Here is a 20,876-nt window from a genome sequence, read left to right on the forward strand (position 1 = left end):
GATGATCTCGGCAGTAGGTGACAAACTGAACGCCGCCAGGACGCTGAGACCAGCACTTCCTCTTCTGACGCACTTATTGAAATATTCACTAAGATCCTAAACCTTTGTAGCTTCATTAAAGAGTAATAATTTTTCTTTAAAATCAACAAAACCTGTAAAAATGTATATTCTCAGTAATTACTGTTTCAACAAGGTGTTGTTTTTTACCTTTGTTTACCTTTGCTGTGGCGCATCAGCCGCTGTAGTTTCTAAACGTTCAATACACGACAAAACTTGGACTAATGGGCTCTTTGCACCTGCCGCGCAGACGTCACAACCGCATGCGCAAATGCAGCTCTCTTTTTTCGCTTTGAGTTACCATGACAGCTAGAAAAGACAAGGTCTTATTTCAGACGCAAATAAAACAATACTATGAACATTGCTGTCTTCCTAATATAATGGGCTTTTAAGGTTTCATGGATTTCCAAGGGATCCTGAATTAAGAAGAGGATGGCTTGTAAATATTCGGCGCTACCAGTTAAAGCTAACGCAGCACAGCAAAGTTTACAGCCTTCACTTCACTCCGGATCAGCTTCTTCAGCCTAAAGAAGAAGGTAAAGGAGCCTCCTGTGTTATTTCCATGGAATCACTTCTGTATTCAGCCTGAAAGAGAGTTTATGGGAACCAGAGAGCAGACCAGAGCCAGACAGCAGAGCAACTGATCCGCCTGTAAACACTGCTGTAAATACCGTCCTGCTTCACAAGAAGCATGCAAAACTAATAAAGCGAAGTAACACGGAGACCTTAAGGAACACGGCCATATTTTTCTAAAAGCAACAACTGAACCTGAACAGTCAGCTGAACTAGAACTCCGACACCAGAGCTGCTCTACTGTTAAGCTATGGGCTTGTTGTTCCTCAGGCTACAGAAGCAAAAAACCCGAACCGTAAAATCCCCGTTACTTGGTCTCTGACACTAACGACAATAAACGCAGGTAATATACTTGAAAACAAGGTAAAAATATTGTCCGTTAATGAATGATGAAAAATGTTTAGATACTTAAATAGCACATTTTTACAAGAAAAATGTCTAGCATAAGCTAAAGCTAATGTTAGCCACAAAGTTTAAAGAAAGTAAAACTCACCTTCGTATCTGTGTATAACGAGGCGAACATCTTAAAACCTTTCTCCAGTTTACTTGTCCGGGCTTCGGATCGATGTACATCATTAATTGTTACCTTGGACAAGCCCCGCAAACACCCAGTGGAAAGCACCATTTTCAATAGATCGAAACGATTGAGCCGCTTTTCCCCGAACGCGGCAGCTGAGGTGCAAAGAGCTCATTGGCTTCTTCTTCTTCTTCTTCTTTTCCTTTTTTATGGCGGTTGGCAAACAACTTTTAGATGTGCATTACCGCCATCTACTGGAATGGAGTGTGGAGAGCCCACTGGCTCCTTCGTTTGTGAGTATAAGTCATGGACCTTACCAGAGGGGCCGCTTTTCATTGGCTGATGCCCATTCTACGTGGTCACGTGCGTGGCCGTCTCACAAACACCGTTAGCTTCCCGTTAGCTAAGTACAGCATAATGGCAGAACTGATACAACTTCTACACCTTGAAGCCTGTCTGCTACACAGTCTTACGTTAGCTAAACAGATCAATATGCAACGTGTCTGTATCTGACATACACTAAAGATTTTATTTTTAGCACAAAAGGCTTTGGACTAAACTGTTACTCGTGTTAGCCACGTTAGCACCAAGTACAGCTAGTCAATCAACCATGGCTGTGTTCAGGGAAGCGCTGATTAATAATCGAGAAATAAATATCAAGCCTGGAAACTTGATATCGTAACGGACTGAATGTTATGTTTTTACCGTAATCTTTGCTCGTCTTGCGGGGCGCAGGCGGTTGCCACGGTAACAGGTGTGCTTAAGCTACAAAGAGAGAGAGAGAGTAAAAAGGTAGGAGTGGTTTTGAGTTGATCACCTGTTCGGGTTATTTTACCTTTGTTTACCTTTGCTGTGGCACATTACAGCCGCTGTAGTTTCTAAACGTTGGACTAATTACCTCGTTCGTTTGTGAGTTTACGTCATTCACAACAAACATCAAATAGAACAAATATATTTCATAAAATTTTAACAAACAAATGGCTTCTACCACGATAATTATGTGAAATTAAATTAATTATATCCCAACTTCAGAAGATTTGCCTTTACCTTTACAGAGCTCTTTGGTTCCTCCTATCAGTCTGCTGCTTCTCATATTGAGGTCAAAGTTCAGATCTACCATAACTGACTGACACCTGCTGGCCTCAGGTTTGCAACCAGCTTGTGACTGAGAAACCAGTAACCTCCTCCCAGTGACAGAGTCTCACTGAGGAAGAAACTGCATTGGGTTTTCTATCACTGTAATATTTCTGCTTTAACTGTGTAATAGAGTGGTTTGTTGCCCCTAGTGGTAGAAATACAGATATACCTGTTCTAGGTATAGTTCTTAGAAGGCCAACTATTTAGGTGGGGTTAGCCAGAAAAACTGTACTGTAGTAGTTGTTCTGTTCCTGCGTTCCACCATTAAAAGGACTTCGTCTCCACATTCCCTCTGCTTGTTCTTTCCAACCCCAGAATATCACAAACTGTCTATTTGTCGATGTTTAATTTACCATTTTTACGTCTTCGTGTCATGAGGTAGATATCAGCCGGCTGACGAGAGAGAAAGTAGATCTTGGTCTCAAAAAGTTTGGGCTCCCTTGTCGTAAGGAGTCACCGCGGTCCTGCTCAACTTTTAAACATACAGAGATTTTTTTTTATATTTCCTTGTTCTTATCTTATTTTAGTTTAATAAGATACAACAATAGAATACAACAATTCTAGAGTTGTATTTATTAAAAGAAAAGTTTAAAAAAATTCTGTATAACTGTGCAATGCCATGTTTTAAAATGTCTCAAGTAACAATAAAACATTTTGAAGCTTGAAAGTATACAATTTTAAAATTTCTCAGTTTCTTATTTTGAATTTTTCATATTTTTTATTTTTTCTCTCCAGATCCGACTGTGTTTAGTTAAATGTTAAATCCTAAAGTGACTCAGCAAATATTTAATTTCCCACCGTGAGTCAGAACCAGATGTGTGAAGTTGCTAATCGTCAGCCAGAGGAATGAACGGCATACTTACCTGGCAGGGGCGACTCCATGATCCTGTAGGTGGATCGCCCAGGGTGAGGATCAGCCATTGCACTGCGGCGATCTGACCTCTGTGAATTTTCCACATGGGAGAATCTCAACTGCACAATTTATGGTAGTGGGGGACTGCGTTCGCGCTCTCCCCTGATATTGATGTCAAATGATAAATTTCTTTGTTTTAAAAGTCAAAAATTTCAGTTTTTCTCAAAGATTTGAGATTAATCTTGAAATCTGAGTGGAAATTAACTACTTCTATTTCGATTATTTCAACCTTTATTTGCTGTAATACGCCACTGTAAATATGAGACATAATCTGAAATAATCCAGCTGCTCCACCTACTCCCAGTGCTTCCAATATAAACCAATCAGAGCCAGGAGGCGGGGCTTAACGCTGTCAATCACTCATGTTTGTCCTGCTAAATTTGCTAACAGAAAAACATCAGGCAGATGCCCCCCGTGGCTGTGATCCGGATGGCGGCAGCAAAAAGAACAACACCAAGGGCTGCAGGTGGCGCGCCAAGGACACAGCCACCAAGAAGAATCGCCTGCGCCTCCGTGGACGAAGGAGCCGGCGCTCCACGAGCAGAGGTCCAAGCAGCGGCGGCTTGGCTCTCCGGGTGAGGCAGGAGGGAAGGAGCTTTGGGGCAGGTTTCCCCTCTGAGCACCAAGCGCTGTCTGGAAGGACGGGACGGCTCCGGACTTTGGAAGGAGTCACCCCGGTCCTGCTCAACTTTTAACACACAGAGATTTTGTATTTTATAATTCTTGTTCTTAGCTTCTTTTAGCCTAAATTGATGAATTTGTAAGTTTTTAAAAATTTCTGAATAATTGCAACAATGTAATGTTTTTAAATGTTTACAGTAACAATAAAATTTTTCGAAAGAAAAAAAAAAAGTGCTACCAACAGTGCGCCACTGTGCAGCCCTCTTCTTTTTTTCTTTGTAGAAATTTTTATAAAAGGAAAAAAACAAAACAATTTCAAGTTTTTTCTATACAGTTTATCTCCATTTCTAGATGTGTTTTGGGTTTTTTGGCCAAGATGTACATTTTCTTGCTGAGTTTCAGATGACGTAGCAGCGACGTCACCCAATGCAGATGGAGGGCAAGAAGTAAATGTAAAAAAACTTCTGTAAATCCAGCATCAAAATGTCTGAGTCGTGTAAGGTTGTTTCAACCGTTCTAATAGAGAGAAAGATCAACGTTATTTTCATCTTTCGCAGATAGTTGGTCAGAAGGGAGTTCGTTTTAAAAAACTTACGGAAAAATGAGGAGAAATGTGGATCAACAATCTATGGCCAGAAACAGGAGATATGGAAACTAACGCCAGAGTTTCCAACGCCCACCTTCTAACAGGTAACGATCGCATCGTTTAAATTGTATTTTCAGATATTTTATTGGACAGTTACTTAGAAGGACAACCAGGTAAGGTAAGATATATTATGTTTACGCCCTAGCCTGGTAGTCCCCAGAGTGCTAATGTTGTTAGCAGCTAGCTCAGTGCCGAGTCCCGGACAGAAAAAAATAATGTTTATTCAGTTGGACTTTTATGCTAAAAAAAAGGTAAATAAATAAAAAATAACCTACCCAGCTATCTCCCCACATGGTTCGTGTCTGGCTACGGACTATATTCGTGTGACACAGAACATCCGGGTTTCTGCAGATCACTGAATGGTTGACCTACATTGGACCTGAATCCAGCAACAACTCAGCATTAACGTACAAGTCCAGCATGAATTTGGCTTTACAGAAGCTAACTAAATTATTTACCGGGAGATCCAAGCTCATATAAATAACATAGGTAATATCTAGTTTGTTGTTAGCAATAGCATTGTTATCATAGACTAATTACTTAAAATAGTACAACTAACTACTCACCCTGCAGAAACAGCCATGTAATGTTTCTTCTGATCCTAAATGGTTGACCCAACTTGAAACAAAATAATTTTATATTTCTGAAATCTTTCATCTGCAGCTCCAGATAGTGAGTTATGTGGATCTCCTCGACACCAGGTAAATCCTCAAGGTTATAAGAGAAGTCTTATAAGGTCCATAAGATCTGTTCCGTTACCGTACTCGCTGTGATCCATTTTGCTCTGTTTTGAACCAGAAAAATCCATTTCAGGGTCACAAAGCGGGGACTCTAAAGCTTTTGTCAGCTACTTTGAACTGCAACATTGTATCCATAATATATTAGAAATGAACTCAGAAAGGCTCAGTATTACATGTTTATATTTGTCATTAACAGTGAACCAGGGGAGAGCGCGAACGCAGTCCCCCACTACCAGAAATTATGCAGTCGAGATTCCCACATTTGGGGAATTCGCAGGGGTCAGCACAACCGGAGTGCAATGGCTGAGCCTCACCCTGGGTGAACCACCTTCATGATCATGGTATCTCCCCTGCCAGGTAAGTATGAGTTGCTCGACTCTCACGCCGGGATGTCTTTCGCAGACATACCCGCATGACTCACGGTGCCACAACACTTTGTTAGCTTTAAAGCAAATATATAGCTGGGTGGCTAGTGCTCCACTAGCTAAAGGATTCTGGGATAACTGGGCTATAGAAACCAGGAAAAATGTAGATTTAATGTTCAAAATAAGGTTTGATTACCCATAATGCAGCGCTGTTAGCTAAGAAACAACTGACATATTTTCACTGTTTAAACATCTTCCAACGCCTCAAAAACCAGACATAAGGAGTCAAATAAACGTTACCGTGTTACTAACAACTACTTTATAAACAGAACACAAACATTTTATTAGTTTTTCTTTTACTTACAGTTCAACCACTTCCTTTCTTTACGACGAGCTGCTGCCACCTGCTGTTCATAAGGAGAAACCGCATTCATTAGTGGGGATAAAGAAGAGACCAGACTGATTCAATGCAAAGGTACACAATAACTGACTGTTTCCCTAAAGTTGTTTCTTGTCAACAGGAGACAAAATCAGTCACAAAATAAGTATGTATGCTATTCTTCCTACTGATTTAGACTAATATGCCTTTCAAGTATTCACTGCCTTATACTGAGTTACAAAAACATCTAAAATTTGAGGTATGGATTATTTAAACTGCAAACTATTTAATATAATAGATGCTAATAATTATAATAATTATTCTTAACCAACTAAATTATAACATTTACCTATAGGTAGGTGTTTTGCTCTATTCACAAATTGTTGATATTGGGATTCTATGAATATGATTTATCGGTAAAGAGTCGAAGGAAAATTTCCACGTTGATAGACTAAATAGTTTCATCTTATTTTTTCCTATATGTAAGACTCTATCAATACAATGTCTCTCAAAATAATATACATGGAACCGTAAAAACAAAAATGTGAATTTTTGCTTATATCAGTTTAACAACTCTGGTTGTAACAACCTGGGCTGTTATTCTGCTGTATACCTAATTAATTTGTTTGTTCTTCCTATAACTGATGGAGATATATAGATATTACTGTATTTATAATGTATTGTCATTTAATTAGCTCTACATCTGTAAGAAAATGAAAAAAATATGGTGTTTTATAAGATAATTTATTTTTTACGCTGCCAGTAATGCCGAAATTAATGGTAAATAATAAAGACTTTGTGGTATTCTGATTCAGTAATGTAATTAGATTAGTTGTGTTACCACCCCCGCGCCACTAGAGGCAGTAGCAAGCCCGAAAAGATGCGACTAAGGAGTAGATTTAGAAGTACACGGAAAGCTATTTATCCATCCATCTTCTTCCGCTTATCGGGGGTCGGGTCGCGGGGGTAGCAGCTTCAGAAGGGAGGCCCAGACTTCCCTCTCCCCGGCCACTTGTTCCAGCTCCTCCGGGGGAATCCCAAGGCGTTCCCAAGCCAGCCGAGAGACATAGTCTCTCCAGCGTGTCCTGGGTCTTCCCCGGGGCCTCCTCCCGGTGGGACATGAACACCTCACCAGGGAGGCGTCCAGGAGGCATCCTGACCAGATGCTCCTCAACTGGCTCCTCTCGATGTGAAGGAGCAGCGGCTCTACTCTGAGTCCCTCCCGGATGACTGAGCTTCTCACCCTATCTCTAAGGGAGAGCCCAGCCACCCTACGGAGAAAACCCATTTTGGCCGCTTGTATCCGCGATCTCGTTCTTTCGGTCATGACCCAAAGCTCATGACCATAGATGAGGGTGGGAACGTAGATCGACCGGCAAATCGAGAGCTTTGCTCTTTGGCTCAGCTCTCTCTTCACCACGACGGACCGGAGACGCTGCCAATCCGCCTGTCGATCTCCTGCTTCCATCTTCCCTCATTCGTGAACAAGATCCCAAGATACATGAACTCCTCCACTTGGGGCAGGACACCACCTCCATCCCAGACCATGGCCTCTGATTTGGAGGCACTGATCCTCATTCCAGTAGCTTTAGCTATTTATTTCAGTCTTTAATATCATGTATAAATTGATCCAGACAGTATCACATAATTTATCATTTGACATTAGTACCAGGGGAGAGCGCGAACGCAGTCCCCCACTACCATAAATACCATAAACTAGTTAGCATAGCCACAAATGGCAGTGGATAAACGGTTTCACTGTAACTGTAAGATGTTTTTCTGTTAGCAAATTTAGCAGGACAAACATGAGTGATTGACAGCGTTAAGCCCCACCTCCTGGCTCTGATTGGTTGTTTATACTGGAAGCACTGGGAGTAGGTGGAGCAGCTGGATTATTTCAGATTATGTCTCATTTACAGTGGCGTATTACAGCAAATAAAGGTTGAAATAATCAAAATAGGAGTAGTTAATTTCCACTCAGATTTCCACTCAGATTTCAAGATTAACCTCAAATTTTTAACTTTTAAAACAAAGAAATTTATCATTTGACATTAGTACCAGGGGAGAGCGCGAACGCAGTCCCCCACTACCATAAATTGTGCAGCTGAGATTCTCCCATGTGGAGAATTCACAGAGGTCAGATCGCCGCAGTGCAATGGCTGATCCTCACCCTGGGCGATCCACCTACAGGATCATGGAGTCGCCCCTGCCAGGTAAGTATGCCGTTCATTCCTCTGGCTGACGATTAGCAACTTCACACATCTGGTTCTGACTCACGGTGGGAAATTAAATATTCGCTGAGTCACTTTAGGATTTAACTAAACACAATCAGAAACTCAGAAATAATACATTTATATAAAAACTCAAAATAGGAAACTTAGAAAAACTCAGAAATGTTAGTTTATCCCAGAGGTTTTCTAGTAAAAAACTTCATAGATTATTAGTTTGTGTTCTTAAGAAATGAAAGTCAGCTTTTCAAAATAAGACATTGTCTAGAAAAACAAACAGGAAAAAACTGAAAGTTTAAGATTATTCTATAGATGGAGAAAATATTCCAGTGGAAATTTAGTTTTTTCTAGCAAATTTTCAACTTTCATCTTCAGGATTTGTCTAGAAAAAACCTCAGAAATATTAGAGATAAATCTCAGAAATATGACGGGTATTTCAAGGAAATTTTATACGTTCCAAACTCTAATTTCAGGAATTTTCTAGAGAAAACTTGGAAATTTCCATCTCAATATTTCAGATTAATTTCCCCCTTTGCTCTTTGCTACGTTGCAGCTAGCATAGCCTGACATGAATGCTAATATATATATAATTATATATATAATTCTTTATTTATTCAGGTAAACCCCGTTGAGATCTAGATCTCATTTTCAAGAGGGACCTGAAACAAACTTCATTCCCCGTCAGGGAATCGAACCCCGGTCTCCCGCATGACAGGCGGGGATACTCACCACTATACTAACGAGGAGAACTAGCTTAGTGGCTATGCTAAGCTAGTTAGCATAGCCACAAATGGCTGTGGATAAACGGTTTCACTGTAACTGTAAGATGTTTTTCTGTTAGCAAATTTAGCAGGACAAACATGAGTGATTGACAGCGTTAAGCCCCACCTCCTGGCTCTGATTGGTTGTTTATACTGGAAGCACTGGGAGTAGGTGGAGCAGCTGGATTATTTCAGATTATGTCTCATATTTACAGTGGCGTATTACAGCAAATAAAGGTTGAAATAATCAAAATAGGAGTAGTTAATTTCCACTCAGATTTCAAGATTAATCTCAAATCTTTGAGAAAAACTGAAATTTTTAACTTTCAAAACAAAGAAATTTATCATTTGACATTAGTACCAGGGGAGAGCGCGAACGCAGTCCCCCGCTACCATAAATTGTGCAGCTGAGATTCTCCCATGTGGAGAATTCACAGAGGTCAGATCGCCGCAGTGCAATGGCTGATCCTCACCCTGGGCGATCCACCTACAGGATCATGGAGTCGCCCCTGCCAGGTAAGTATGCCGTTCATTCCTCTGGCTGACGATTAGCAACTTCACACATCTGGTTCTGACTCACGGTGGGAAATTAAATATTCGCTGAGTCACTTTAGGATTTAACTAAACACAATCAGAAACTCAGAGAAATAAAACATTTATACAAAAACTCAGAAATTTTGAAATTAATCCCAGAAGTTTTCTAGTGTTTGAGTTCATCCATTTTTGTCTCTGTGCTCCACCAGGTCCGTTTACCAGTTTCAGGACCCGACCAGAACCCCTCGGTGTAAATTACCTTGAGAAATAATGAGATTCGGTTACGTATAAAAACAGGCTTTAATGCCGAAAGATTGTCAAACGTTACGAGCCAAACATGCTAGAAATGGATCAGATACAGAGTTACCGTCCAGCGCCGGGTCACTGAGCACCTTATGGACGGAACCAGGTGAGCCAAAGATTGTAGAGTTTAGCTTTTATTCTTGTCTGCAATCTGTTCCCTCCCTAAAGTCCAGTCTAATCAGGTTCAGTCTGTTTACATATGACTGCCGGCAGTCACACATGAACATGGTTAAGTAAGCTGCAGCGTGTGCGTGTAAGCAGATAAAAGAGGCTAGAAGAGACGGAGGAAAAGAGAGAATCCATAAGACTAGTAAAAAACTTCAGAGATTATTAGTTTGTGTTCTTAAGAAATGAAAGTCAGCTTTTCAAAATAAGACATTGTCTAGAAAAACAAACAGGAAAAAACTGAAAGTTTAAGATTATTCTATAGATGGAGAAAATATTCCAGTGGAAATTTAGTTTTTTCTAGCAAATTTTCAACTTTCATCTTCAGGATTTGTCTAGAAAAAACCTCAGAAATATTAGAGATTAATCTCAGAAATATGACGGGTATTTCAAGGAAATTTTATACGTTCCAAACTCTAATTTCAGGAATTTTCTAGAGAAAACTTGGAAATTTCCATCTCAATATTTGAGATTAATTTCCCCCTTTGCTCTTTGCTACGTTGCAGCTAGCATAGCCTGACATGAATGCTAATATATATATAATTATATATATAATTCTTTATTTATTCAGGTAAACCCCGTTGAGATCTAGATCTCATTTTCAAGAGGGACCTGAAACAAACTTCATTCCCCGTCAGGGAATCGAACCCCGGTCTCCCGCATGACAGGCGGGGATACTCACCACTATACTAACGAGGAGAACTAGCTTAGTGGCTATGCTAAGCTAGTTAGCATAGCCACAAATGGCTGTGGATAAACGGTTTCACTGTAACTGTAAGATGTTTTTCTGTTAGCAAATTTAGCAGGACAAACATGAGTGATTGACAGCGTTAAGCCCCACCTCCTGGCTCTGATTGGTTGTTTATACTGGAAGCACTGGGAGTAGGTGGAGCAGCTGGATTATTTCAGATTATGTCTCATATTTACAGTGGCGTATTACAGCAAATAAAGGTTGAAATAATCAAAATAGGAGTAGTTAATTTCCACTCAGATTTCAAGATTGATCTCAAATCTTTGAGAAAAACTGAAATTTTTAACTTTCAAAACAAAGAAATTTATCATTTGACATTAGTACCAGGGGAGAGCGCGAACGCAGTCCCCCGCTACCATAAATTGTGCAGCTGAGATTCTCCCATGTGGAGAATTCACAGAGGTCAGATCGCCGCAGTGCAATGGCTGATCCTCACCCTGGGCGATCCACCTACAGGATCATGGAGTCGCCCCTGCCAGGTAAGTATGCCGTTCATTCCTCTGGCTGACGATTAGCAACTTCACACATCTGGTTCTGACTCACGGTGGGAAATTAAATATTCCATGAGTCACTTTAGGATTTAACATTTAACTAAACACAGTCAGATCTGGAGAGAAAAAATAAAAAATATGAAAAATTCAAAATAAGAAACTGAGAAATTTTAAAATTGTATACTTTCAAGCTTCAAAATGTTTTATTGTTACTTGAGACATTTTAAAACATGGCATTGCACAGTTATACAGAATTTTTTTTAACTTTTCTTTTAATAAATACAACTCTAGAATTGTTGTATTCTATTGTTGTATCTTATTAAACTAAAATATGATAAGAACAAGGAAATATAAAAAAAAATCTCTGTATGTTTAAAAGTTGAGCAGGACCGCGGTGACTCCTTACGACAAGGGAGCCCAAACTTTTTGAGACCAAGATCTACTTTCTCTCTCGTCAGCCGGCTGAGATCTACCTCATGACACAAAGACATAAAAATGGTAAATTAAACATCGACAAATAGACAGTTTGTGATATTCTGGGGTTGGAAAGAACAAGCAGAGGGAATGTGGAGACAAAGTCCTTTTAATGGTGGAACGCAGGAACAGAACAACTACTACAGTACTGTTTTTCTGGCTAACCCCACCTAAATAGTTGGCCTACTAAGAACTATACCTAGAACAGGTATATCTGTATTTCTACCACTAGGGGCAACAAACCACTCTATTACACAGTTAAAGCAGAAATATTACAGTGATAGAAAACCCAATGCAGTTTCTTCCTCAGTGAGACTCTGTCACTGGGAGGAGGTTACTGGTTTCTCAGTCACAAGCTGGTTGCAAACCTGAGGCCAGCAGGTGTCAGTCAGTTATGGTAGATCTGAACTTTGACCTCAATATGAGAAGCAGTAGACTGATAGGAGGAACCAAAGAGCTCTGTAAAGGCAAATCTTCTGAAGTTGGGATATAATTAATTTAATTTCACATAATTATCGTGGTAGAAGCCATTTGTTTGTTAAAATTTTATGAAATATATTTGTTCTATTTGATGTTTGCTGTGAATGACGTAAACTCACAAACGAACGAGGTAATTAGTCCAACGTTTAGAAACTACAGCGGCTGTAATGCGCCACAGCAAAGGTAAACAAAGGTAAAATAACCCGAACAGGTGATCAACTCAAAACCACTCCTACCTTTTTACTCTCTCTCTCTCTCTTTGTAGCTTAAGCACACCTGTTACCGTGGCAACCGCCTGCGCCCCGCAAGACGAGCAAAGATTACGGTAAAAACATAACATTCAGTCCGTTACGATATCAAGTTTCCAGGCTTGATATTTATTTCTCGATTATTAATCAGCGCTTCCCTGAACACAGCGATGGTTGATTGACTAGCTGTACTTGGTGCTAACGTGGCTAACACGAGTAACAGTTTAGTCCAAAGCCTTTTCTGCTAAAATAAAATCTTTAGTGTATGTCAGACACAGACACATTCCATATTGATCTGTTTAGCTAACGTAAGACTGTGTAGCAGACAGGCTTCAAGGTGTAGAAGTTGTATCAGTTCTGCCATTATGCTGTACTTAGCTAACGGGAAGCTAACGGTGTTTGTGAGATGGCCGCGCACGTGACCACGTAGAATGGGCATCAGCCAATGAAAAGCGGCCCCTCTGGTAAGGTCCATGACTTATACTCACAAACGAAGGAGCCAATGGGCTCTCCACACTCCATTCCAGTAGATGGCGGTAATGCACATCTAAAAGTTGTTTGCCAACCGCCATAAAAAAGGAAAAGAAGAAGAAGAAGAAGAAGAAGCCAATGAGCTCTTTGCACCTCAGCTGCCGCGTTCGGGGAAAAGCGGTTCAATCGTTTCGATCTATTGAAAATGGTGCTTTCCACTGGGTGTTTGCGGGGCTTGTCCAAGGTAACAATTAATGATGTACATCGATCCGAAGCCCGGACAAGTAAACTGGAGAAAGGTTTTAAGATGTTCGCCTCGTTACACACAGATACGAAGGTGAGTTTTACTTTCTTTAAACTTTGTGGCTAACATTAGCTTTAGCTTATGCTAGACATTTTTCTTGTAAAAATGTGCTATTTAAGTATCTAAACATTTTTCATCATTCATTAACGGACAATATTTTTACCTTGTTTTCAAGTATATTACCTGCGTTTATTGTCGTTAGTGTCAGAGACCAAGTAACGGGGATTTTACGGTTCGGGTTTTTTGCTTCTGTAGCCTGAGGAACAACAAGCCCATAGCTTAACAGTAGAGCAGCTCTGGTGTCGGAGTTCTAGTTCAGCTGACTGTTCAGGTTCAGTTGTTGCTTTTAGAAAAATATGGCCGTGTTCCTTAAGGTCTCCGTGTTACTTCGCTTTATTAGTTTTGCATGCTTCTTGTGAAGCAGGACGGTGTTTACAGCAGTGTTTACAGGCGGATCAGTTGCTCTGCTGTCTGGCTCTGGTCTGCTCTCTGGTTCCCATAAACTCTCTTTCAGGCTGAATACAGAAGTGATTCCATGGAAATAACACAGGAGGCTCTTTTACCTTCTGCTTTAGGCTGAAGAAGCTGATCCGGAGTGAAGTGAAGGCTGTAAACTTTGCTGTGCTGCGTTAGCTTTAACTGGTAGCGCCGAATATTTACAAGCCATCCTCTTCTTAATTCAGGATCCCTTGGAAATCCATGAAACCTTAAAAGCCCATTATATTAGGAAGACAGCAATGTTCATAGTATTGTTTTATTTGCGTCTGAAATAAGACCTTGTCTTTTCTAGCTGTCATGGTAACTCAAAGCGAAAAAAGAGAGCTGCATTTGCGCATGTGGTTGTGACGTCTGCGCGGCAGGTGCAAAGAGCCCATTAGTCCAAGTTTTGTCGTGTATTGAACGTTTAGAAACTACAGCGGCTGATGCGCCACAGCAAAGGTAAACAAAGGTAAAAAACAACACCTTGTTGAAACAGTAATTACTGAGAATATACATTTTTACAGGTTTTGTTGATTTTAAAGAAAAATTATTACTCTTTAATGAAGCTACAAAGGTTTAGGATCTTAGTGAATATTTCAATAAGTGCGTCAGAAGAGGAAGTGCTGGTCTCAGCGTCCTGGCGGCGTTCAGTTTGTCACCTACTGCCGAGATCATCTCAAAACCTTCCAGCAATCGACCTATTGAGCACCCCTGCCTTACGAAGACCGGAGCAGTCCCGTCCTTCCAAGCAGTGCTTTTGCTCAGAGGGGAAACCTGCCCCAAAGCTCCTTCCCTCCTGCCTCACCCGGAGAGCCAGGCCGCCGCTGCTGGGTCCTCTGTTCGTGGGGCGCCGGTTCCTTCGTCCACGGAGGCGCAGGCGATTCTTCTTGGTGGCTGTGTCCTTGGCGCGCCACCTGCATCTCTGGATGTTTTTCTTCTCGCTGCCGCCATCCGGATCACAGCCACGGGGGGCATCTGCCTGCGCCTGCTTACTAGCAAGTTTCTGGAGGTCCAAATGGCGACTTTGATGGTGGGTAGGGTGAGCCACATTTCAGCGAAGTCCTTCTTCGGGATTGTCTGGTGGCTCACCCCATACAGCACTAGCTGTACATCGAGGACCTCCCTTGCTGGCAAGTGTGGGAATTGCAAGGAGCCGGCCTTCGCCCACAGGTCCACAGCAGCGCTGCACTCCCACAGCAGGTGCCTCACCGACTCCGGCGCGCCACAACCGGGTCGGGGGCAGATGGACGTCGCAGACATGCCGCGGGAGTGCCTAACGGCTCTGACCGGGAGGATCCCATGAGCCACCATCCATGACATCCTGGAGTCTGTTTGGAAGGACGGGACGGCTCACGTTGCGCCAAACGGTGGAGGCGTCTCCATACTGGAGGCCGCGCACTGGAGTCACTGGTTCCCGGTCCTGAACATCAGAAATAATAAACCGATGGTTAGTTAAAATCTTGCTCGCTTCTCCTTCCAGTTTAAAATGCTCTAAAAATGTCCGTATAAAAGCGTATGCCGGTGGCAGGTTAAAAGCTACTGGGGTTTTAAAATCACTTTTAACCAGTTTTAATTTTCTTAAATATGAACCCAGCCAGAATCTGGTCATTGTGTTTGTTTTGTGATTACTGGAGATGTTCATGGCTTGTTTGAGGTGAGTGCTGGTGTAAAGGCTGCCTAAAAACAAGTGCAGGTCTGGGACTCCTTTTCCTCCTTTCTCCTTTGGTTTCTTCATGATTTCTCTCCTCAGTCTTTCCCATTTGGAGCCCCAAAGAAAATAAAAAATGGCTCGTTGCAGCTCTAAGATCTCTCCTAGGAGGAATAAAAACAGAACTGGTTAATAAAAACACTGGTAAAATCACTGCTTTGACTATTAAAATCTTGCCTTCAGTGCTCTTAGTCCCCACAATCCTAAACGCTGATTTACTCTCCTGATTTTTTCTGTCCAATTTGTCTCTCCTCCCCCATTGTTGTCAAATTTTACACCCAGTATTTTTAGTTCTTGTGTTCCCTGAAACTGCAGTCCTGTCTTTTCACTATTTCTCCATGGTCCGTAAAATTGTGCTTTTGCCTTTTTCTTTGTTTATTTTTGAACCCGATGCTTTGCTGAACCAATCCGTTAATTTAAAAACTGTGTCTACTGATAAAAGATCAGTACATAAAATGTTAAAATCATCCATATATAAAAGACATTTAGCTTCCTGCCCTCCACTCCCCGGTATCGTTACACCTAAAATCTGTGGGTCCTTCTCAAGATCTGCGCCAGCGGCTCGATGCAGGCCACATAGAGAAGGGCGGATAACGGACAACCCTGACGGACACCGCAGTTCACTTTCACTGCTTTTGTCAGGAACCCGTTAACCATGAATCTGCTGGAGATGTCTCGGTACAGCAGTCCCACCCACGCTAAGAAACCTCCCAGGAAAACCCATTATTCGCAGTACCTGAAAGAGGTACTGGTGTGAGACCCGATCAAACGCTTTCTCGAAATCTAGACTTAGGACTATCAGCCGAATGTTTCTGTCTCTCGCAAAACAGATGGTGTCTCGGATCAGTATCAGGCTGTCCGTGATCCTCCTTCCCGGCACCGTGCAGGCTTGATCCGGGTGGATTAGATCCCCCAACACTCGACGCATCCTGGCTGCTAAAAGTCTACTAAAAATTTAGCAATTGACTTTTAAAAGGGTGATGGGTCTCCAGTTTTTAAGATCTGTTTTTCTTTATCTTTGTATAAAAGTGTAACTATTCCTGTTCTAAAACTGTCCGGGAGTGTGTCTAGTTTACTAAAATCAGTAAAAACGATGATTAAATCAGTTCCTAAAATGTCCCAAAATGTTAAATAAAATTCTAAACGGAGTCCATCTGAGCCCGGAGATTTTCCTCTTTTAAAACTCTTTACTGACTGCAAAAGCTCTGAATGTCAGGAAATGTTTTTGTTCTCCTTCTGGCCTCCCCTTCCGCTTGTTTTGTGTTCGCAATCATGTGTTCAGCCTATTTAAGTTCAGTGGTAATCCCTGGTGTTTGTGGGATTCTCGTCATACCTGTGTTCAAGTCTCGAGTGGAGCATTACCTGAGTTGTGTAAATAAAGAAGAACCTTATTTTCCTACCTGCTGACCTCTCCCCACGTCTTCCATGATGACAGCACATGACAGTAGAATCCCACCACAAAGGCGCAGAGGCTTACGGCAGAGAGCTAATGGGGAGGCTAGGGCTTGTAGTGAGGCTCTCGCCAATCTCGATCAAGAGAGTTTTTGGGGGTCGAGGCTGGTTCAGGCACCCCCCAGTGTCGGTCCTCGCCGCCACCTCCGTCAGGAAGGACAGCGACCTGAGCCGCCGGTGATTCCAGCCCCTGGTTGTTTTCTCGGTCCACCTCCACTGCCCGACCGTCTAGCTCCAGAGTGTCCTGACACTCCTGTTCAAGCGTTTCCCAGTTACCCTGTTCCAGAGTTTCCCGACTCCCCTGTTCCTGAGACCTTTTCCCCCCCCGAGCCTCCTGAGATTCCTGTGTTCACAATCATGTGTTCAGCCTATTTAAGTACAGTGGTAATCCCTGGTGTTCGTGGGATTCTCGTCATACCTGTGTTCAAGTTTCGAGTGGAGCATAACGGACGGCTTGCCAAAAAATATTATTTTACCTTTTGGGATCTTTTAAAAGTCCCTCTACTTCTTAAGCCTTTAATGGAGGCACACTGCCTGGGGCCATGACCAAGGTATGATCACCTTATTATATAAGACAGGTCCTCAGAATGACCTGAAGAATTGGAGACCCTTAACTTTGTTAGGAGTCGATGTTAAAATACTATCAAAGGCTCCATTTTTCCTTTTACGGTCAGCCATTTTGAACTTAATAGATAAAGAACAAGCCTGCTGGATTCCAGGATGCAGAATGTCAGATAGTTTAGCTCTGATCAGAGATATTTATCTTTACTGTCAGGAGAGAAAATCTCCTCTCTCTATTCTGGGGATTGATCTAGAGAAAGCCTTTAATAGCGTCAACCATAAGTTTCTAGAAGCCATATTATTACAGCTCCATTTCAGAGACACGTTTAAAAGGTGGATAAAGCTCTTATATAATGAATGTAGCAGTGTGGTGATGGTGAATGGGAACCCCCCCTTTCTGTGTCTCTGAGTCTCTGTGTTGTCCTGTCTACCCCTTGATTGTTCCCAGGTGTGTCTCGTTCCCTGATTACCCTCTGTGTATTTAATCCCACCTGTGTTCCTTATGTTGCACCAGTCTGTCGCTGCTGTCCATTTGTTGACCAGTTGCTACCAGTGTTGCTCCTTAGCCTTCTACTCAGCTGTGCTGCCTGGTTTTTTGGATTTGTGTTTTCCTCATTAAAATCATTATTTTCCTCACACCAGCCTGGGTCCTCAGCATCTGCCTCACCACCTCCTACCGCACTTCATGACATGTTTCAGTTTTTATGGGGAACCCAACAAGAAAAATTAAAAAGAGACATTATGTACAGACCGCTTGGCGAAGGAGGGAGAGATGTGCCGGATATAGGAGTTAAAATTAAAACTATGTTTATAACACCAATTTTAAGAGCTTGTTTAGACCAGCCTCCTTGTGTCAGATTTTGGCTGGGAGGTCGGGTGTTGAAGGTGGTTTTACACACATTTTCAGATAAATAAAAACAGTAGTCCAGTCACTGAAATGAGGCCTAAGGAGATTACACCAGAAACAATTGAACAACAATAGAGAATAAGTTACCCCTTGGATAAATTGACTGCAGTTGACAAACTGAACGAAGAAAATGTTATAAAAAATGTGGAAAAACGTTAATAAAAATTTGTCAAACGTTCATAAAAACGGCCTGGCAGATTGCCAACCAATGTTGACCCACGAGGGCCTTTTTGTACAGGAGAAACTGTACCAGCGATTATTTACAATTTGCAAGGCTAAGTCTTCATGAACATTAAAAAAAATGTTTAATATTTTCCATGTTTTTTTTTTAAAAAAAACCCATATCTTTATTCAGCTTATCCACTGGTGTTGCGGGGGGGGGGGGGGGGGGGGGGGGGTTGTGAAATGCTTAGAACCATTAAACGAACTCTACTTTAGTTCGTTGAATGGTTTCATGCGTGATCTCCTTTAAATCACATCCCAGTGACTTAACTACTGTTTTGAAATAGAAGGATATTTATCTGTGAAGGGTATGTGTAAAACAACCCTCATGTCCCACGCCTTCAGCACACCACCTCCCAGCCAAAACCTGACCCAAATAGGTTCTGGATGCTGGCCTAAGCAGGCTCTTAGCATTGGAGTTATGAACGTTGCTCTGAATTTGGTTCTTATGTCTGGCACTGCTCTGTCTAGTTGTCTATACATTGTTTCTCTTTTTAATTTTTCTAGTTGGCTTCCTGTTGGTTTGCGATGAAAAATCAGACGGAATCCAGAAATTGTAGAGTTTTTTTCTTTATGCAGTTCTTCAAACATTTCATTCCAGCTCACAGCATTGAAACAACAGTCGCTCTAAACCACCTGGCTTTTAAACTTTTAGTCCCTACCAGGACTAATCAAGGGGTGGAGACAACATTTACATTTCCAGGTAGAAAAAAAACATTTGTGTTAAACTATATTCCTAGAAAAATATTTACATAATTACAACTAAAACAAAAACAATCTGGGCCCAAACAAAATCCAAAAACGTCTCCCCTCCCTCTCAAACAACGGATTTCCCCAGTGAGGCTGATTGAAAACACCTGGTCCTCGTCAGTGCTGTTTCCATGGCAACACACGACCAGGTGACCTCAAAGAGAGGAGAGAATGATTAAAACAAAAATATTAAACAACGCAAGTTACTTCCTCCAAACAAAAGCAATAGATTTACCAGATAAATTAGAATATAGAACAGCAGCAGCTGTTATGGAGGGTAAATCCTTCACACTTCCCCATCAGAACTGGAACATTATTTTGCTACTTATTAGCATTTTGCTGCTTTCTGGAAACATCAGGGTTTATCACGGAGGGGTAACCGGTCCATCTGAAACATAGCAGGGTATCTATCTGCAAAGGGCTTATGCAAAATTACTCTTTTGCTCCAACTTTTCAAAACTTTCCTCCCCAACCAGAATCTTGCAAAAGGGGCCCATGACGGTTCTGGAGATAAATTCAGGCACACGCTCAAGATTGGTGTGATGAACAAAGCTCTAAATATTGTTCCTATGTCTGGTACCTCTCTCCCCCCTTTTTCTAATTGTCTATACATAATTTGTCTTTTCAGTCTCTCTTGTCTGCTTCCCCAAAGGAAGCCAAACATAATTTTTCTAACTGCTGTCATTGTTCTATGAGGCATCGGGAAAGTTGATGCAAGAAAAACCAGGGTGGATATAATTTTCTTTTTTTCTTTCGAAAATTTTTATTGTTACTTGAAGCATTTAAAAACATTGCATATTACAATAATACAGAAATTTTCATGTTCTTTAAAAAACTTACTATTTCATCAGTTTAGACTAAAAGAAGCTAAGAACAAGAATATAAAATACAAAATCTCTGTGTGTTAAAAGTTGAGCAGGACCGGGGTGACTCCTTCCAATGTCCGGGCCGTCCCGACCTTCCAAACAGCGCTTGGTTCTCAGAGGGGATCCCCGCCCTGAAGCTCCTTCCCTTCTGCCTCACCCGGAGAGCCAGGCCGCTGCTGCTGGGTCCTCTGTTTGTGGAGCGCCGGCTCCTTCGTCCACCGGCTCCTTTTTTGAATTTTATAATAAAATCTCCCTTTTTCTCCTCTATCCCACTGTTCTTGCCATTTTTCCTTCATGTACTCCTTAACAACACTTTTTATCTCATTCCTACTTATTTTAATATTTAACTCAACAATTTCCTTATTAGAGGCTCCCTTAGCAAAACTATCCGCCAATTCATTTCCTACCACACCGATGTGAGCAGGAATCCACGGTTAGCATCTCCCCCCCCTCACTGGATGTCTGGGGGGGGGGCTTCCTTCCCCTCCCCGCTTCCCGCCCTCTCCTCCAATCAGAGGACCTGGTGGGAGATTTGAATTTTCCGACCCAGCTGTGTCCACTTGCTCATTAGCCGTTTCCGTTAGCGTCTCTTTTCCTTTTTTCAGTTTATTCGTGAACGATTTGGGACAGTCTCTGAACAAATGATCCTGTCCACCACACAAATTACATTTCCGCCCGTTCGTACATTCATCAAACGTGTGTCCCACTTCTCGACATTTACCGCAGAAAACTTTCTCACAAGTTTCGGCCAGATGACCATGCTCGCCGCACT

The 20,876-nt window shown here is 41.8% G+C and overlaps 7 non-coding genes across 7 annotated transcripts; 1 reads left to right on the plus strand and 6 right to left on the minus strand.

Moving 5' to 3' along the window:
- Window positions 1–3,139: 3,139 nt before the first annotated feature.
- Window positions 3,140–3,302, plus strand: LOC111612088. Its single transcript, XR_002754395.1, has one exon. It is a non-coding gene; the product is annotated as a U1 spliceosomal RNA (small nuclear RNA).
- A 2,103-nt stretch (window positions 3,303–5,405) lies between these two features.
- LOC111612107 lies at window positions 5,406–5,569 on the minus strand. The gene has a single exon (XR_002754410.1). It is a non-coding gene; the product is annotated as a U1 spliceosomal RNA (small nuclear RNA).
- A 2,437-nt stretch (window positions 5,570–8,006) lies between these two features.
- LOC111612092 lies at window positions 8,007–8,169 on the minus strand. The gene has a single exon (XR_002754399.1). It is a non-coding gene; the product is annotated as a U1 spliceosomal RNA (small nuclear RNA).
- Window positions 8,170–8,850: 681 nt separating this feature from the next.
- On the minus strand, window positions 8,851–8,922 carry trnad-guc. Its single transcript has one exon. It is a non-coding gene; the product is annotated as a tRNA-Asp (tRNA).
- Window positions 8,923–9,298: 376 nt separating this feature from the next.
- Window positions 9,299–9,461, minus strand: LOC111612094. The gene has a single exon (XR_002754401.1). It is a non-coding gene; the product is annotated as a U1 spliceosomal RNA (small nuclear RNA).
- A 1,105-nt stretch (window positions 9,462–10,566) lies between these two features.
- On the minus strand, window positions 10,567–10,638 carry trnad-guc. Its single transcript has one exon. It is a non-coding gene; the product is annotated as a tRNA-Asp (tRNA).
- Window positions 10,639–11,014: 376 nt separating this feature from the next.
- Window positions 11,015–11,177, minus strand: LOC111612095. The gene has a single exon (XR_002754402.1). It is a non-coding gene; the product is annotated as a U1 spliceosomal RNA (small nuclear RNA).
- Between the last annotated feature and the right edge of the window lie 9,699 nt (window positions 11,178–20,876).

The sequence above is a fragment of the Xiphophorus maculatus genome, chromosome 18, assembly GCF_002775205.1.
Source record: "Xiphophorus maculatus strain JP 163 A chromosome 18, X_maculatus-5.0-male, whole genome shotgun sequence".
NCBI classification, from domain to species: Eukaryota; Metazoa; Chordata; class Actinopteri; order Cyprinodontiformes; family Poeciliidae; genus Xiphophorus; species Xiphophorus maculatus.